The sequence below is a fragment of the Protomyctophum parallelum genome (genome assembly GCF_964188405.1).
Source record: "Protomyctophum parallelum genome assembly, chromosome: 1".
NCBI lineage: Eukaryota > Metazoa > Chordata > Actinopteri > Myctophiformes > Myctophidae > Protomyctophum > Protomyctophum parallelum.
In genome coordinates this window covers 898329-916988 of record NC_139697.1, presented here as the reverse complement: position 1 = coordinate 916988, position 18660 = coordinate 898329, and the positions used below count along the sequence as shown (strand labels likewise).

The 18660-nt window shown below is 55.3% G+C and overlaps 1 protein-coding gene across 2 annotated transcripts in view; it reads right to left on the bottom strand.

Moving 5' to 3' along the window:
• Window positions 1-18660, bottom strand: part of LOC310858936 (putative tyrosine carboxypeptidase MATCAP2) — a 42321-nt gene that overhangs the window by 1801 nt on the left and 21860 nt on the right. The window lies entirely within an intron of this gene.

The window sequence follows — 18660 nt, the reverse complement described above, 5'->3', positions numbered from 1 at the left end:
TACCTTCCCCTTACGGTAAGGTACCTTCCCCTTACGGTACGGTACCTTCCCCTTACGGTACGGTACCTTCCCCAGAGCCATACGGTAAGGTACCTTCCCCTTACGGTACGGTACCTTCCCCTTACGGTACGGTACCTTCCCCTTACGGTACGGTACCTTCCCCTTACGGTACGGTACCTTCCCCATATGGTAAGGTACCTTCCCCTTACGGTAAGGTACCTTCCCCTTACGGTACGGTACCTTCCCCTTACGGTACGGTACCTTCCCCTTACGGTACGGTACCTTCCCCTTACGGTACGGTACCTTCCCCTTACGGTACGGTACCTTCCCCTTACGGTACGGTACCTTCCCCTTACGGTACGGTACCTTCCCCATATGGTACGGTACCTTCCCCTTACGGTACGGTACCTTCCCCATATGGTACGGTACCTTCCCCTTACGGTACGGTACCTTCCCCATATGGTACGGTACCTTCCCCTTACGGTACGGTACCTTCCCCATATGGTACGGTACCTTCCCCTTACGGTAAGGTACCTTCCCCTTATGGTACAGTACCTTCCCCTTACGGTACGGTACCTTCCCCTTACGGTACGGTACCTTCCCCTTACGGTACGGTACCTTCCCCTTACGGTACGGTACCTTCCCCTTACGGTACGGTACCTTCCCCTTATGGTACGGTACCTTCCCCTTATGGTACGGTACCTTCCCCTTACGGTACGGTACCTTCCCCTTACGGTACGGTACCTTCCCCTTACGGTACGGTACCTTCCCCATATGGTACGGTACCTTCCCCTTACGGTACGGTACCTTCCCCATATGGTAAGGTACCTTCCCCTTACGGTAAGGTACCTTCCCCTTACGGTACGGTACCTTCCCCTTACGGTACGGTACCTTCCCCTTACGGTAAGGTACCTTCCCCTTACGGTACGGTACCTTCCCCTTACGGTAAGGTACCTTCCCCTTACGGTACGGTACCTTCCCCTTACGGTACGGTACCTTCCCCTTACGGTACGGTACCTTCCCCTTACGGTACGGTACCTTCCCCTTACGGTACGGTACCTTTCCCTTACGGTAAGGTACCTTCCCCTTATGGTAAGGTACCTTCCCCTTACGGTAAGGTACCTTCCCCTTACGGTACGGTACCTTCCCCTTACGGTACGGTACCTTCCCCTTACGGTACGGTACCTTCCCCTTACGGTAAGGTACCTTCCCCTTACGGTAAGGTACCTTCCCCTTACGGTAAGGTACCTTCCCCTTACGGTAAGGTACCTTCCCCTTACGGTACGGTACCTTCCCCAGAGCCATACGGTACGGTACCTTCCCCAGAGCCATACGGTACGGTACCTTCCCCTTATGGTACGGTACCTTCCCCTTACGGTACGGTACCTTCCCCTTACGGTACGGTACCTTCCCCTTACGGTACGGTACCTTCCCCTTATGGTACGGTACCTTCCCCTTACGGTACGGTACCTTCCCCTTACGGTACGGTACCTTCCCCTTACGGTACGGTACCTTCCCCATACGGTACGGTACCTTCCCCATACGGTAAGGTACCTTCCCCTTACGGTACGGTACCTTCCCCTTACGGTACGGTACCTTCCCCTTATGGTACGGTACCTTCCCCATACGGTAAGGTACCTTCCCCTTACGGTAAGGTACCTTCCCCTTACGGTACGGTACCTTCCCCTTACGGTAAGGTACCTTCCCCTTACGGTAAGGTACCTTCCCCAGAGCCATACGGTACGGTACCTTCCCCTTATGGTACGGTACCTTCCCCAGAGCCATACGGTACGGTACCTTCCCCTTATGGTACGGTACCTTCCCCTTATGGTAAGGTACCTTCCCCTTACGGTACGGTACCTTCCCCTTACGGTACGGTACCTTCCCCAGAGCCATACGGTACGGTACCTTCCCCTTACGGTACGGTACCTTCCCCTTACGGTACGGTACCTTCCCCTTACGGTAAGGTACCTTCCCCTTACGGTAAGGTACCTTCCCCTTACGGTACGGTACCTTCCCCTTACGGTACGGTACCTTCCCCTTACGGTACGGTACCTTCCCCTTACGGTACGGTACCTTCCCCTTACGGTAAGGTACCTTCCCCTTACGGTACGGTACCTTCCCCTTACGGTACGGTACCTTCCCCTTACGGTACGGTACCTTCCCCAGAGCCATACGGTACGGTACCTTCCCCTTACGGTACGGTACCTTCCCCTTACGGTACGGTACCTTCCCCTTACGGTAAGGTACCTTCCCCTTACGGTACGGTACCTTCCCCTTACGGTACGGTACCTTCCCCAGAGCCATACGGTAAGGTACCTTCCCCTTACGGTACGGTACCTTCCCCTTACGGTACGGTACCTTCCCCTTACGGTACGGTACCTTCCCCTTACGGTACGGTACCTTCCCCATATGGTAAGGTACCTTCCCCTTACGGTAAGGTACCTTCCCCTTACGGTACGGTACCTTCCCCTTACGGTACGGTACCTTCCCCTTACGGTACGGTACCTTCCCCTTACGGTACGGTACCTTCCCCTTACGGTACGGTACCTTCCCCTTACGGTACGGTACCTTCCCCTTACGGTACGGTACCTTCCCCATATGGTACGGTACCTTCCCCTTACGGTACGGTACCTTCCCCATATGGTACGGTACCTTCCCCTTACGGTACGGTACCTTCCCCATATGGTACGGTACCTTCCCCTTACGGTACGGTACCTTCCCCATATGGTACGGTACCTTCCCCTTACGGTAAGGTACCTTCCCCTTATGGTACAGTACCTTCCCCTTACGGTACGGTACCTTCCCCTTACGGTACGGTACCTTCCCCTTACGGTACGGTACCTTCCCCTTACGGTACGGTACCTTCCCCTTACGGTACGGTACCTTCCCCTTATGGTACGGTACCTTCCCCTTATGGTACGGTACCTTCCCCTTACGGTACGGTACCTTCCCCTTACGGTACGGTACCTTCCCCTTACGGTACGGTACCTTCCCCATATGGTACGGTACCTTCCCCTTACGGTACGGTACCTTCCCCATATGGTAAGGTACCTTCCCCTTACGGTAAGGTACCTTCCCCTTACGGTACGGTACCTTCCCCTTACGGTACGGTACCTTCCCCTTACGGTAAGGTACCTTCCCCTTACGGTACGGTACCTTCCCCTTACGGTAAGGTACCTTCCCCTTACGGTACGGTACCTTCCCCTTACGGTACGGTACCTTCCCCTTACGGTACGGTACCTTCCCCTTACGGTACGGTACCTTCCCCTTACGGTACGGTACCTTTCCCTTACGGTAAGGTACCTTCCCCTTATGGTAAGGTACCTTCCCCTTACGGTAAGGTACCTTCCCCTTACGGTACGGTACCTTCCCCTTACGGTACGGTACCTTCCCCTTACGGTACGGTACCTTCCCCTTACGGTAAGGTACCTTCCCCTTACGGTAAGGTACCTTCCCCTTACGGTAAGGTACCTTCCCCTTACGGTAAGGTACCTTCCCCTTACGGTACGGTACCTTCCCCAGAGCCATACGGTACGGTACCTTCCCCAGAGCCATACGGTACGGTACCTTCCCCTTATGGTACGGTACCTTCCCCTTACGGTACGGTACCTTCCCCTTACGGTACGGTACCTTCCCCTTACGGTACGGTACCTTCCCCTTATGGTACGGTACCTTCCCCTTACGGTACGGTACCTTCCCCTTACGGTACGGTACCTTCCCCTTACGGTACGGTACCTTCCCCATACGGTACGGTACCTTCCCCATACGGTAAGGTACCTTCCCCTTACGGTACGGTACCTTCCCCTTACGGTACGGTACCTTCCCCTTATGGTACGGTACCTTCCCCATACGGTAAGGTACCTTCCCCTTACGGTAAGGTACCTTCCCCTTACGGTACGGTACCTTCCCCTTACGGTACGGTACCTTCCCCTTACGGTACGGTACCTTCCCCTTACGGTACGGTACCTTCCCCTTACGGTACGGTACCTTCCCCTTATGGTACGGTACCTTCCCCTTACGGTACGGTACCTTCCCCTTACGGTACGGTACCTTCCCCTTACGGTACGGTACCTTCCCCTTACGGTACGGTACCTTCCCCATACGGTACGGTACCTTCCCCATACGGTAAGGTACCTTCCCCTTACGGTACGGTACCTTCCCCATACGGTACGGTACCTTCCCCTTATGGTACGGTACCTTCCCCATACGGTAAGGTACCTTCCCCTTATGGTACGGTACCTTCCCCATACGGTAAGGTACCTTCCCCTTACGGTACGGTACCTTCCCCTTACGGTACGGTACCTTCCCCTTATGGTACGGTACCTTCCCCATACGGTAAGGTACCTTCCCCTTACGGTACGGTACCTTCCCCTTACGGTACGGTACCTTCCCCTTACGGTACGGTACCTTCCCCTTACGGTACGGTACCTTCCCCATACGGTACGGTACCTTCCCCTTATGGTACGGTACCTTCCCCTTACGGTACGGTACCTTCCCCTTACGGTACGGTACCTTCCCCTTACGGTACGGTACCTTCCCCTTACGGTACGGTACCTTCCCCTTACGGTACGGTACCTTCCCCTTACGGTACGGTACCTTCCCCAGAGCCATACGGTACGGTACCTTCCCCTTACGGTACGGTACCTTCCCCTTACGGTACGGTACCTTCCCCTTACGGTAAGGTACCTTCCCCTTACGGTACGGTACCTTCCCCTTACGGTACGGTACCTTCCCCTTATGGTACGGTACCTTCCCCTTATGGTACGGTACCTTCCCCTTACGGTACGGTACCTTCCCCTTACGGTACGGTACCTTCCCCTTACGGTACGGTACCTTCCCCTTACGGTAAGGTACCTTCCCCTTACGGTAAGGTACCTTCCCCTTACGGTAAGGTACCTTCCCCTTACGGTAAGGTACCTTCCCCTTACGGTACGGTACCTTCCCCTTACGGTACGGTACCTTCCCCTTACGGTACGGTACCTTCCCCTTACGGTACGGTACCTTCCCCTTACGGTAAGGTACCTTCCCCTTACGGTAAGGTACCTTCCCCTTACGGTAAGGTACCTTCCCCTTACGGTACGGTACCTTCCCCTTACGGTACGGTACCTTCCCCTTACGGTAAGGTACCTTCCCCTTACGGTAAGGTACCTTCCCCTTACGGTACGGTACCTTCCCCTTACGGTACGGTACCTTCCCCTTACGGTACGGTACCTTCCCCTTACGGTACGGTACCTTCCCCTTACGGTACGGTACCTTCCCCTTACGGTACGGTACGTTCCCCTTACGGTACGGTACCTTCCCCAGAGCCATACGGTACGGTACCTTCCCCAGAGCCATACGGTACGGTACCTTCCCCTTATGGTACGGTACCTTCCCCTTACGGTAAGGTACCTTCCCCTTACGGTAAGGTACCTTCCCCTTACGGTACGGTACCTTCCCCAGAGCCATACGGTACGGTACCTTCCCCAGAGCCATACGGTACGGTACCTTCCCCTTACGGTAAGGTACCTTCCCCTTACGGTAAGGTACCTTCCCCTTACGGTACGGTACCTTCCCCTTACGGTACGGTACCTTCCCCTTACGGTACGGTACCTTCCCCTTACGGTACGGTACCTTCCCCTTACGGTACGGTACCTTCCCCATACGGTACGGTACCTTCCCCTTACGGTACGGTACCTTCCCCTTACGGTACGGTACCTTCCCCTTACGGTACGGTACCTTCCCCTTACGGTACGGTACCTTCCCCTTACGGTACGGTACCTTCCCCTTACGGTACGGTACCTTCCCCAGAGCCATACGGTACGGTACCTTCCCCAGAGCCATACGGTACGGTACCTTCCCCTTATGGTACGGTACCTTCCCCTTACGGTACGGTACCTTCCCCTTACGGTAAGGTACCTTCCCCTTACGGTACGGTACCTTCCCCAGAGCCATACGGTACGGTACCTTCCCCAGAGCCATACGGTACGGTACCTTCCCCTTACGGTACGGTACCTTCCCCTTACGGTAAGGTACCTTCCCCTTACGGTACGGTACCTTCCCCTTACGGTACGGTACCTTCCCCTTATGGTACGGTACCTTCCCCTTACGGTAAGGTACCTTCCCCTTACGGTAAGGTACCTTCCCCTTACGGTACGGTACCTTCCCCAGAGCCATACGGTACGGTACCTTCCCCAGAGCCATACGGTACGGTACCTTCCCCTTACGGTAAGGTACCTTCCCCTTACGGTAAGGTACCTTCCCCTTACGGTACGGTACCTTCCCCTTACGGTACGGTACCTTCCCCTTACGGTACGGTACCTTCCCCTTACGGTACGGTACCTTCCCCTTACGGTACGGTACCTTCCCCATACGGTACGGTACCTTCCCCTTACGGTACGGTACCTTCCCCTTACGGTACGGTACCTTCCCCTTACGGTACGGTACCTTCCCCTTACGGTACGGTACCTTCCCCTTACGGTACGGTACCTTCCCCTTACGGTACGGTACCTTCCCCTTACGGTACGGTACCTTCCCCTTACGGTACGGTACCTTCCCCTTACGGTACGGTACCTTCCCCTTACGGTACGGTACCTTCCCCTTACGGTACGGTACCTTCCCCTTACGGTACGGTACCTTCCCCTTACGGTACGGTACCTTCCCCTTACGGTACGGTACCTTCCCCTTACGGTACGGTACCTTCCCCTTACGGTACGGTACCTTCCCCTTACGGTACGGTACCTTCCCCTTACGGTACGGTACCTTCCCCTTATGGTAAGGTACCTTCCCCATACGGTACGGTACCTTCCCCTTATGGTACGGTACCTTCCCCATACGGTACGGTACCTTCCCCTTACGGTACGGTACCTTCCCCTTACGGTACGGTACCTTCCCCTTACGGTACGGTACCTTCCCCAGAGCCATACGGTACGGTACCTTCCCCAGAGCCATACGGTACGGTACCTTCCCCTTATGGTACGGTACCTTCCCCTTACGGTAAGGTACCTTCCCCTTACGGTACGGTACCTTCCCCTTACGGTACGGTACCTTCCCCTTACGGTACGGTACCTTCCCCATACGGTACGGTACCTTCCCCTTACGGTACGGTACCTTCCCCTTACGGTACGGTACCTTCCCCTTACGGTACGGTACCTTCCCCATACGGTACGGTACCTTCCCCTTACGGTACGGTACCTTCCCCTTACGGTACGGTACCTTCCCCTTACGGTACGGTACCTTCCCCTTACGGTACGGTACCTTCCCCTTACGGTACGGTACCTTCCCCTTACGGTACGGTACCTTCCCCTTACGGTACGGTACCTTCCCCTTACGGTACGGTACCTTCCCCTTACGGTACGGTACCTTCCCCTTACGGTACGGTACCTTCCCCTTACGGTACGGTACCTTCCCCTTACGGTACGGTACCTTCCCCTTACGGTACGGTACCTTCCCCTTACGGTACGGTACCTTCCCCTTACGGTACGGTACCTTCCCCTTACGGTACGGTACCTTCCCCTTATGGTAAGGTACCTTCCCCATACGGTACGGTACCTTCCCCTTATGGTACGGTACCTTCCCCATACGGTACGGTACCTTCCCCTTACGGTACGGTACCTTCCCCTTACGGTACGGTACCTTCCCCTTACGGTACGGTACCTTCCCCTTACGGTACGGTACCTTCCCCTTACGGTACGGTACCTTCCCCATACGGTACGGTACCTTCCCCTTACGGTACGGTACCTTCCCCTTACGGTAAGGTACCTTCCCCTTACGGTACGGTACCTTCCCCTTACGGTACGGTACCTTCCCCTTACGGTACGGTACCTTCCCCTTATGGTACAGTACCTTCCCCTTACGGTACGGTACCTTCCCCTTACGGTAAGGTACCTTCCCCTTATGGTACGGTACCTTCCCCTTACGGTAAGGTACCTTCCCCTTACGGTACGGTACCTTCCCCTTACGGTAAGGTACCTTCCCCTTACGGTACGGTACCTTCCCCTTACGGTAAGGTACCTTCCCCTTACGGTACGGTACCTTCCCCTTACGGTACGGTACCTTCCCCTTACGGTACGGTACCTTCCCCATACGGTACGGTACCTTCCCCTTACGGTACGGTACCTTCCCCTTACGGTAAGGTACCTTCCCCTTACGGTAAGGTACCTTCCCCTTACGGTACGGTACCTTCCCCTTATGGTACGGTACCTTCCCCATACGGTAAGGTACCTTCCCCTTACGGTACGGTACCTTCCCCTTACGGTACGGTACCTTCCCCTTACGGTACCTTCCCCTTACGGTACGGTACCTTCCCCTTACAGTACGGTACCTTCCCCTTACGGTACCTTCCCCTTATGGTACAGTACCTTCCCCTTATGGTACGGTACCTTCCCCATACGGTAAGGTACCTTCCCCTTACGGTACGGTACCTTCCCCTTACGGTACGGTACCTTCCCCTTACGGTACCTTCCCCTTATGGTACAGTACCTTCCCCTTATGGTACGGTACCTTCCCCATACGGTAAGGTACCTTCCCCTTACGGTACGGTACCTTCCCCTTACGGTACGGTACCTTCCCCTTACGGTACCTTCCCCTTACGGTACGGTACCTTCCCCTTACAGTACGGTACCTTCCCCTTACGGTACCTTCCCCTTATGGTACAGTACCTTCCCCTTATGGTACGGTACCTTCCCCATACGGTAAGGTACCTTCCCCTTACGGTACGGTACCTTCCCCTTACGGTACGGTACCTTCCCCTTACGGTACGGTACCTTCCCCTTACGGTACAGTACCTTCCCCTTACGGTACGGTACCTTCCCCTTACGGTACGGTACCTTCCCCTTACGGTACGGTACCTTCCCCTTACGGTACGGTACCTTCCCCTTACGGTACGGTACCTTCCCCTTACGGTAAGGTACCTTCCCCTTACGGTACGGTACCTTCCCCTTACGGTACGGTACCTTCCCCTTACGGTACGGTACCTTCCCCTTACGGTAAGGTACCTTCCCCTTACGGTACGGTACCTTCCCCTTACGGTACAGTACCTTCCCCTTACGGTACGGTACCTTCCCCTTACGGTACGGTACCTTCCCCTTACGGTACGGTACCTTCCCCATACGGTACGGTACCTTCCCCATACGGTAAGGTACCTTCCCCTTACGGTACGGTACCTTCCCCTTATGGTACGGTACCTTCCCCTTACGGTACGGTACCTTCCCCTTATGGTACGGTACCTTCCCCTTACGGTACGGTACCTTCCCCTTACGGTAAGGTACCTTCCCCTTACGGTACGGTACCTTCCCCTTATGGTAAGGTACCTTCCCCTTACGGTACGGTACCTTCCCCTTACGGTACGGTACCTTCCCCTTAAGGTACGGTACCTTCCCCTTATGGTACGGTACCTTCCCCTTATGGTACGGTACCTTCCCCTTATGGTACGGTACCTTCCCCTTATGGTACGGTACCTTCCCCTTATGGTACGGTACCTTCCCCTTACGGTACGGTACCTTCCCCTTACGGTACGGTACCTTCCCCTTATGGTACGGTACCTTCCCCTTACGGTACGGTACCTTCCCCTTACGGTACGGTACCTTCCCCTTACGGTACGGTACCTTCCCCTTACGGTACGGTACCTTCCCCTTACGGTACGGTACCTTCCCCTTATGGTACGGTACCTTCCCCTTATGGTACGGTACCTTCCCCTTATGGTACGGTACCTTCCCCTTATGGTACGGTACCTTCCCCTTATGGTACGGTACCTTCCCCTTACGGTACGGTACCTTCCCCTTACGGTACGGTACCTTCCCCTTATGGTACGGTACCTTCCCCTTACGGTACGGTACCTTCCCCTTACGGTACGGTACCTTCCCCTTACGGTACGGTACCTTCCCCTTACGGTACGGTACCTTCCCCTTACGGTACGGTACCTTCCCCTTATGGTACGGTACCTTCCCCTTATGGTACGGTACCTTCCCCTTATGGTACGGTACCTTCCCCTTATGGTACGGTACCTTCCCCTTATGGTACGGTACCTTCCCCTTACGGTAAGGTACCTTCCCCTTACGGTAAGGTACCTTCCCCTTACGGTAAGGTACCTTCCCCTTACGGTACGGTACCTTCCCCTTATGGTAAGGTACCTTCCCCTTACGGTACGGTACCTTCCCCTTATGGTAAGGTACCTTCCCCTTATGGTACGGTACCTTCCCCTTATGGTACGGTACCTTCCCCTTATGGTACGGTACCTTCCCCTTACGGTACGGTACCTTCCCCTTACGGTACGGTACCTTCCCCTTACGGTACGGTACCTTCCCCTTATGGTACGGTACCTTCCCCTTATGGTACGGTACCTTCCCCTTATGGTACGGTACCTTCCCCTTATGGTACGGTACCTTCCCCTTATGGTACGGTACCTTCCCCTTACGGTAAGGTACCTTCCCCTTACGGTAAGGTACCTTCCCCTTACGGTAAGGTACCTTCCCCTTACGGTACGGTACCTTCCCCTTATGGTAAGGTACCTTCCCCTTACGGTACGGTACCTTCCCCTTATGGTAAGGTACCTTCCCCTTATGGTACGGTACCTTCCCCTTATGGTACGGTACCTTCCCCTTATGGTACGGTACCTTCCCCTTACGGTACGGTACCTTCCCCTTACGGTACGGTACCTTCCCCTTACGGTACGGTACCTTCCCCTTACGGTACGGTACCTTCCCCTTACGGTACGGTACCTTCCCCTTACGGTACGGTACCTTCCCCTTACGGTACGGTACCTTCCCCTTACGGTACGGTACCTTCCCCTTACGGTACGGTACCTTCCCCTTACGGTACGGTACCTTCCCCTTACGGTACGGTACCTTCCCCTTACGGTACGGTACCTTCCCCTTATGGTAAGGTACCTTCCCCTTACGGTAAGGTACCTTCCCCTTACGGTAAGGTACCTTCCCCTTACGGTACGGTACCTTCCCCTTATGGTACGGTACCTTCCCCTTACGGTACGGTACCTTCCCCTTATGGTAAGGTACCTTCCCCTTACGGTAAGGTACCTTCCCCAGAGCCATACGGTACGGTACCTTCCCCTTACGGTACGGTACCTTCCCCTTACGGTACGGTACCTTCCCCTTATGGTACGGTACCTTCCCCTTATGGTACGGTACCTTCCCCTTACGGTACGGTACCTTCCCCTTATGGTACGGTACCTTCCCCTTATGGTACGGTACCTTCCCCTTACGGTACGGTACCTTCCCCTTATGGTACGGTACCTTCCCCTTACGGTAAGGTACCTTCCCCTTACGGTAAGGTACCTTCCCCTTACGGTAAGGTACCTTCCCCTTACGGTAAGGTACCTTCCCCTTATGGTACGGTACCTTCCCCTTACGGTAAGGTACCTTCCCCAGAGCCATACGGTACGGTACCTTCCCCTTACGGTACGGTACCTTCCCCTTACGGTACGGTACCTTCCCCTTATGGTAAGGTACCTTCCCCTTACGGTAAGGTACCTTCCCCTTACGGTAAGGTACCTTCCCCTTATGGTACGGTACCTTCCCCTTATGGTAAGGTACCTTCCCCTTATGGTAAGGTACCTTCCCCTTACGGTAAGGTACCTTCCCCAGAGCCATACGGTACGGTACCTTCCCCTTATGGTAAGGTACCTTCCCCTTACGGTACGGTACCTTCCCCTTACGGTACGGTACCTTCCCCTTACGGTAAGGTACCTTCCCCTTATGGTACGGTACCTTCCCCTTACGGTACGGTACCTTCCCCTTATGGTAAGGTACCTTCCCCTTACGGTACGGTACCTTCCCCTTACGGTAAGGTACCTTCCCCTTACGGTACGGTACCTTCCCCTTACGGTACGGTACCTTCCCCTTATGGTAAGGTACCTTCCCCTTACGGTACGGTACCTTCCCCTTACGGTACGGTACCTTCCCCTTATGGTAAGGTACCTTCCCCTTACGGTAAGGTACCTTCCCCTTACGGTACGGTACCTTCCCCTTATGGTACGGTACCTTCCCCTTACGGTAAGGTACCTTCCCCTTACGGTACGGTACCTTCCCCTTACGGTAAGGTACCTTCCCCTTACGGTAAGGTACCTTCCCCTTACGGTACGGTACCTTCCCCTTACGGTACGGTACCTTCCCCTTACGGTACGGTACCTTCCCCTTACGGTAAGGTACCTTCCCCTTACGGTAAGGTACCTTCCCCTTACGGTAAGGTACCTTCCCCTTACGGTAAGGTACCTTCCCCTTACGGTACGGTACCTTCCCCTTACGGTAAGGTACCTTCCCCTTACGGTACGGTACCTTCCCCTTACGGTAAGGTACCTTCCCCTTACGGTAAGGTACCTTCCCCTTACGGTACGGTACCTTCCCCTTACGGTACGGTACCTTCCCCTTACGGTACGGTACCTTCCCCTTATGGTACGGTACCTTCCCCTTACGGTACGGTACCTTCCCCTTACGGTAAGGTACCTTCCCCTTATGGTACGGTACCTTCCCCTTACGGTACGGTACCTTCCCCTTATGGTAAGGTACCTTCCCCTTACGGTACGGTACCTTCCCCTTACGGTAAGGTACCTTCCCCTTACGTTACGGTACCTTCCCCTTATGGTAAGGTACCTTCCCCTTATGGTACGGTACCTTCCCCTTACGGTACGGTACCTTCCCCTTACGGTACGGTACCTTCCCCTTATGGTAAGGTACCTTCCCCTTATGGTACGGTACCTTCCCCTTACGGTAAGGTACCTTCCCCTTACGGTACGGTACCTTCCCCTTATGGTACGGTACCTTCCCCTTACGGTACGGTACCTTCCCCTTACGGTAAGGTACCTTCCCCTTATGGTACGGTACCTTCCCCTTACGGTACGGTACCTTCCCCTTATGGTAAGGTACCTTCCCCTTACGGTACGGTACCTTCCCCTTACGGTAAGGTACCTTCCCCTTACGTTACGGTACGGTTCCCCTTACGGTACGGTACCTTCCCCTTATGGTAAGGTACCTTCCCCATACGGTACGGTACCTTCCCCATACGGTACGGTACCTTCCCCTTACGGTAAGGTACCTTCCCCTTACGGTACGGTACCTTCCCCTTACGGTAAGGTACCTTCCCCTTACGGTAAGGTACCTTCCCCTTACGGTACGGTACCTTCCCCTTACGGTACGGTACCTTCCCCTTACGGTACGGTACCTTCCCCTTACGGTAAGGTACCTTCCCCTTACGGTAAGGTACCTTCCCCTTACGGTAAGGTACCTTCCCCTTACGGTACGGTACCTTCCCCTTACGGTAAGGTACCTTCCCCTTACGGTACGGTACCTTCCCCTTACGGTAAGGTACCTTCCCCTTACGGTAAGGTACCTTCCCCTTACGGTACGGTACCTTCCCCTTACGGTACGGTACCTTCCCCTTACGGTACGGTACCTTCCCCTTACGGTACGGTACCTTCCCCTTACGGTACGGTACCTTCCCCTTATGGTAAGGTACCTTCCCCTTACGGTACGGTACCTTCCCCTTACGGTAAGGTACCTTCCCCTTACGGTAAGGTACCTTCCCCTTACGGTAAGGTACCTTCCCCTTACGGTAAGGTACCTTCCCCTTACGGTAAGGTACCTTCCCCTTACGGTACGGTACCTTCCCCTTACGGTACGGTACCTTCCCCTTACGGTAAGGTACCTTCCCCTTACGGTACGGTACCTTCCCCTTACGGTACGGTACCTTCCCCTTACGGTAAGGTACCTTCCCCTTACGGTAAGGTACCTTCCCCTTACGGTAAGGTACCTTCCCCTTACGGTAAGGTACCTTCCCCTTACGGTACGGTACCTTCCCCTTACGGTACCTTCCCCTTACGGTAAGGTACCTTCCCCTTACGGTACGGTACCTTCCCCAGAGCCATACGGTACGGTACCTTCCCCTTATGGTAAGGTACCTTCCCCTTACGGTAAGGTACCTTCCCCATACGGTACGGTACCTTCCCCTTACGGTAAGGTACCTTCCCCTTACGGTAAGGTACCTTCCCCTTACGGTACGGTACCTTCCCCTTACGGTACGGTACCTTCCCCTTACGGTACGGTACCTTCCCCAGAGCCATACGGTACGGTACCTTCCCCAGAGCCATACGGTACGGTACCTTCCCCAGAGCCATACGGTACGGTACCTTCCCCTTACGGTACGGTACCTTCCCCTTACGGTACGGTACCTTCCCCTTATGGTAAGGTACCTTCCCCTTACGGTACGGTACCTTCCCCTTACGGTAAGGTACCTTCCCCTTACGGTACGGTACCTTCCCCTTACGGTACGGTACCTTCCCCTTACGGTACGGTACCTTCCCCTTACGGTACGGTACCTTCCCCTTACGGTACGGTACCTTCCCCTTACGGTACGGTACCTTCCCCTTACGGTACGGTACCTTCCCCTTACGGTACGGTACCTTCCCCTTACGGTACGGTACCTTCCCCTTACGGTACGGTACCTTCCCCTTACGGTACGGTACCTTCCCCTTACGGTACGGTACCTTCCCCTTACGGTAAGGTACCTTCCCCTTATGGTAAGGTACCTTCCCCTTATGGTACGGTACCTTCCCCTTACGGTACGGTACCTTCCCCTTACGGTAAGGTACCTTCCCCATACGGTACGGTACCTTCCCCTTACGGTACGGTACCTTCCCCTTACGGTAAGGTACCTTCCCCTTACGGTACGGTACCTTCCCCTTACGGTAAGGTACCTTCCCCTTATGGTACGGTACCTTCCCCTTACGGTACGGTACCTTCCCCTTACGGTAAGGTACCTTCCCCTTACGGTACGGTACCTTCCCCTTACGGTACGGTACCTTCCCCATACGGTACGGTACCTTCCCCTTACGGTACGGTACCTTCCCCTTACGGTACGGTACCTTCCCCTTACGGTACGGTACCTTCCCCTTACGGTACGGTACCTTCCCCTTACGGTACGGTACCTTCCCCTTACGGTACGGTACCTTCCCCTTACGGTAAGGTACCTTCCCCTTACGGTACGGTACCTTCCCCTTACGGTACGGTACCTTCCCCTTACGGTACGGTACCTTCCCCTTACGGTACCTTCCCCTTACGGTACGGTACCTTCCCCAGAGCCATACGGTACGGTACCTTCCCCAGAGCCATACGGTACGGTACCTTCCCCAGAGCCATACGGTACGGTACCTTCCCCTTACGGTACGGTACCTTCCCCTTACGGTACGGTACCTTCCCCTTATGGTAAGGTACCTTCCCCTTACGGTACGGTACCTTCCCCTTACGGTAAGGTACCTTCCCCTTACGGTACGGTACCTTCCCCTTACGGTACGGTACCTTCCCCTTACGGTAAGGTACCTTCCCCTTACGGTACGGTACCTTCCCCTTACGGTACGGTACCTTCCCCTTACGGTACGGTACCTTCCCCTTACGGTACGGTACCTTCCCCATACGGTACGGTACCTTCCCCTTACGGTACGGTACCTTCCCCTTACGGTACGGTACCTTCCCCTTACGGTACGGTACCTTCCCCTTACGGTACGGTACCTTCCCCTTACGGTACGGTACCTTCCCCTTACGGTACGGTACCTTCCCCTTACGGTAAGGTACCTTCCCCTTATGGTACGGTACCTTCCCCAGAGCCTTACGGTACGGTACCTTCCCCTTATGGTAAGGTACCTTCCCCATACGGTAAGGTACCTTCCCCAGAGCCATACGGTACGGTACCTTCCCCAGAGCCATACGGTACGGTACCTTCCCCTTACGGTACGGTACCTTCCCCTTACGGTACGGTACCTTCCCCTTACGGTACGGTACCTTCCCCTTACGGTACGGTACCTTCCCCTTACGGTACGGTACCTTCCCCTTACGGTAAGGTACCTTCCCCTTACGGTAAGGTACCTTCCCCTTATGGTAAGGTACCTTCCCCTTACGGTAAGGTACCTTCCCCTTATGGTACGGTACCTTCCCCTTACGGTACGGTACCTTCCCCTTACGGTAAGGTACCTTCCCCTTACGGTAAGGTACCTTCCCCTTACGGTACGGTACCTTCCCCTTATGGTAAGGTACCTTCCCCTTACGGTACGGTACCTTCCCCTTATGGTAAGGTACCTTCCCCTTACGGTACGGTACCTTCCCCTTATGGTAAGGTACCTTCCCCTTATGGTACGGTACCTTCCCCTTACGGTAAGGTACCTTCCCCTTACGGTACGGTACCTTCCCCTTATGGTACGGTACCTTCCCCTTACGGTACGGTACCTTCCCCTTATGGTAAGGTACCTTCCCCTTACGGTAAGGTACCTTCCCCTTACGGTACGGTACCTTCCCCTTATGGTAAGGTACCTTCCCCTTATGGTACGGTACCTTCCCCTTATGGTAAGGTACCTTCCCCTTATGGTACGGTACCTTCCCCTTACGGTAAGGTACCTTCCCCTTACGGTACGGTACCTTCCCCTTATGGTAAGGTACCTTCCCCTTACGGTACGGTACCTTCCCCTTACGGTAAGGTACCTTCCCCTTACGGTACGGTACCTTCCCCTTATGGTAAGGTACCTTCCCCTTACGGTACGGTACCTTCCCCTTACGGTACGGTACCTTCCCCTTATGGTACGGTACCTTCCCCTTATGGTACGGTACCTTCCCCTTACGGTACGGTACCTTCCCCTTACGGTACGGTACCTTCCCCTTACGGTAAGGTACCTTCCCCTTACGGTAAGGTACCTTCCCCAGAGCCATACGGTACGGTACCTTCCCCTTACGGTACGGTACCTTCCCCTTACGGTACGGTACCTTCCCCAGAGCCATACGGTACGGTACCTTCCCCTTACGGTACGGTACCTTCCCCTTACGGTAAGGTACCTTCCCCTTACGGTACGGTACCTTCCCCTTACGGTACGGTACCTTCCCCAGAGCCATACGGTACGGTACCTTCCCCTTACGGTACGGTACCTTCCCCAGAGCCATACGGTACGGTACCTTCCCCTTACGGTACGGTACCTTCCCCTTACGGTACGGTACCTTCCCCTTACGGTAAGGTACCTTCCCCTTACGGTAAGGTACCTTCCCCTTACGGTACGGTACCTTCCCCTTACGGTACGGTACCTTCCCCAGAGCCATACGGTACGGTACCTTCCCCTTACGGTACGGTACCTTCCCCTTACGGTACGGTACCTTCCCCAGAGCCATACGGTACGGTACCTTCCCCTTACGGTACGGTACCTTCCCCTTACGGTACGGTACCTTCCCCTTACGGTACGGTACCTTCCCCTTACGGTAAGGTACCTTCCCCTTACGGTAAGGTACCTTCCCCTTACGGTACGGTACCTTCCCCTTACGGTACGGTACCTTCCCCAGAGCCATACGGTACGGTACCTTCCCCTTATGGTACGGTACCTTCCCCTTATGGTACGGTACCTTCCCCTTACGGTACGGTACCTTCCCCTTACGGTACGGTACCTTCCCCTTACGGTAAGGTACCTTCCCCTTACGGTAAGGTACCTTCCCCAGAGCCATACGGTACGGTACCTTCCCCTTACGGTACGGTACCTTCCCCTTACGGTACGGTACCTTCCCCAGAGCCATACGGTACGGTACCTTCCCCTTACGGTACGGTACCTTCCCCTTACGGTACGGTACCTTCCCCTTACGGTACGGTACCTTCCCCAGAGCCATACGGTACGGTACCTTCCCCTTACGGTACGGTACCTTCCCCTTACGGTAAGGTACCTTCCCCTTACGGTACGGTACCTTCCCCTTACGGTACGGTACCTTCCCCAGAGCCATACGGTACGGTACCTTCCCCTTACGGTACGGTACCTTCCCCAGAGCCATACGGTACGGTACCTTCCCCTTACGGTACGGTACCTTCCCCTTACGGTACGGTACCTTCCCCTTACGGTACGGTACCTTCCCCAGAGCCATATGGTACGGTACCTTCCCCTTACGGTACGGTACCTTCCCCTTACGGTAAGGTACCTTCCCCTTACGGTACGGTACCTTCCCCTTACGGTACGGTACCTTCCCCAGAGCCATACGGTACGGTACCTTCCCCTTACGGTACGGTACCTTCCCCAGAGCCATACGGTACGGTACCTTCCCCTTACGGTACGGTACCTTCCCCTTACGGTACGGTACCTTCCCCTTACGGTACGGTACCTTCCCCTTACGGTACGGTACCTTCCCCTTACGGTAAGGTACCTTCCCCTTATGGTAAGGTACCTTCCCCTTACGGTACGGTACCTTCCCCTTATGGTAAGGTACCTTCCCCAGAGCCATACGGTACGGTACCTTCCCCTTACGGTACGGTACCTTCCCCTTACGGTACGGTACCTTCCCCTTACGGTACGGTACCTTCCCCTTACGGTACGGTACCTTCCCCTTACGGTACGGTACCTTCCCCTTACGGTACGGTACCTTCCCCAGAGCCATACGGTACGGTACCTTCCCCTTACGGTACGGTACCTTCCCCAGAGCCATACGGTACGGTACCTTCCCCTTACGGTACGGTACCTTCCCCTTACGGTACGGTACCTTCCCCAGAGCCATACGGTACGGTACCTTCCCCAGAGCCATACGGTACGGTACCTTCCCCAGAGCCATACGGTACGGTACCTTCCCCTTACGGTACGGTACCTTCCCCAGAGCCATACGGTACGGTACCTTCCCCTTATGGTAAGGTACCTTCCCCTTATGGTAAGGTACCTTCCCCATA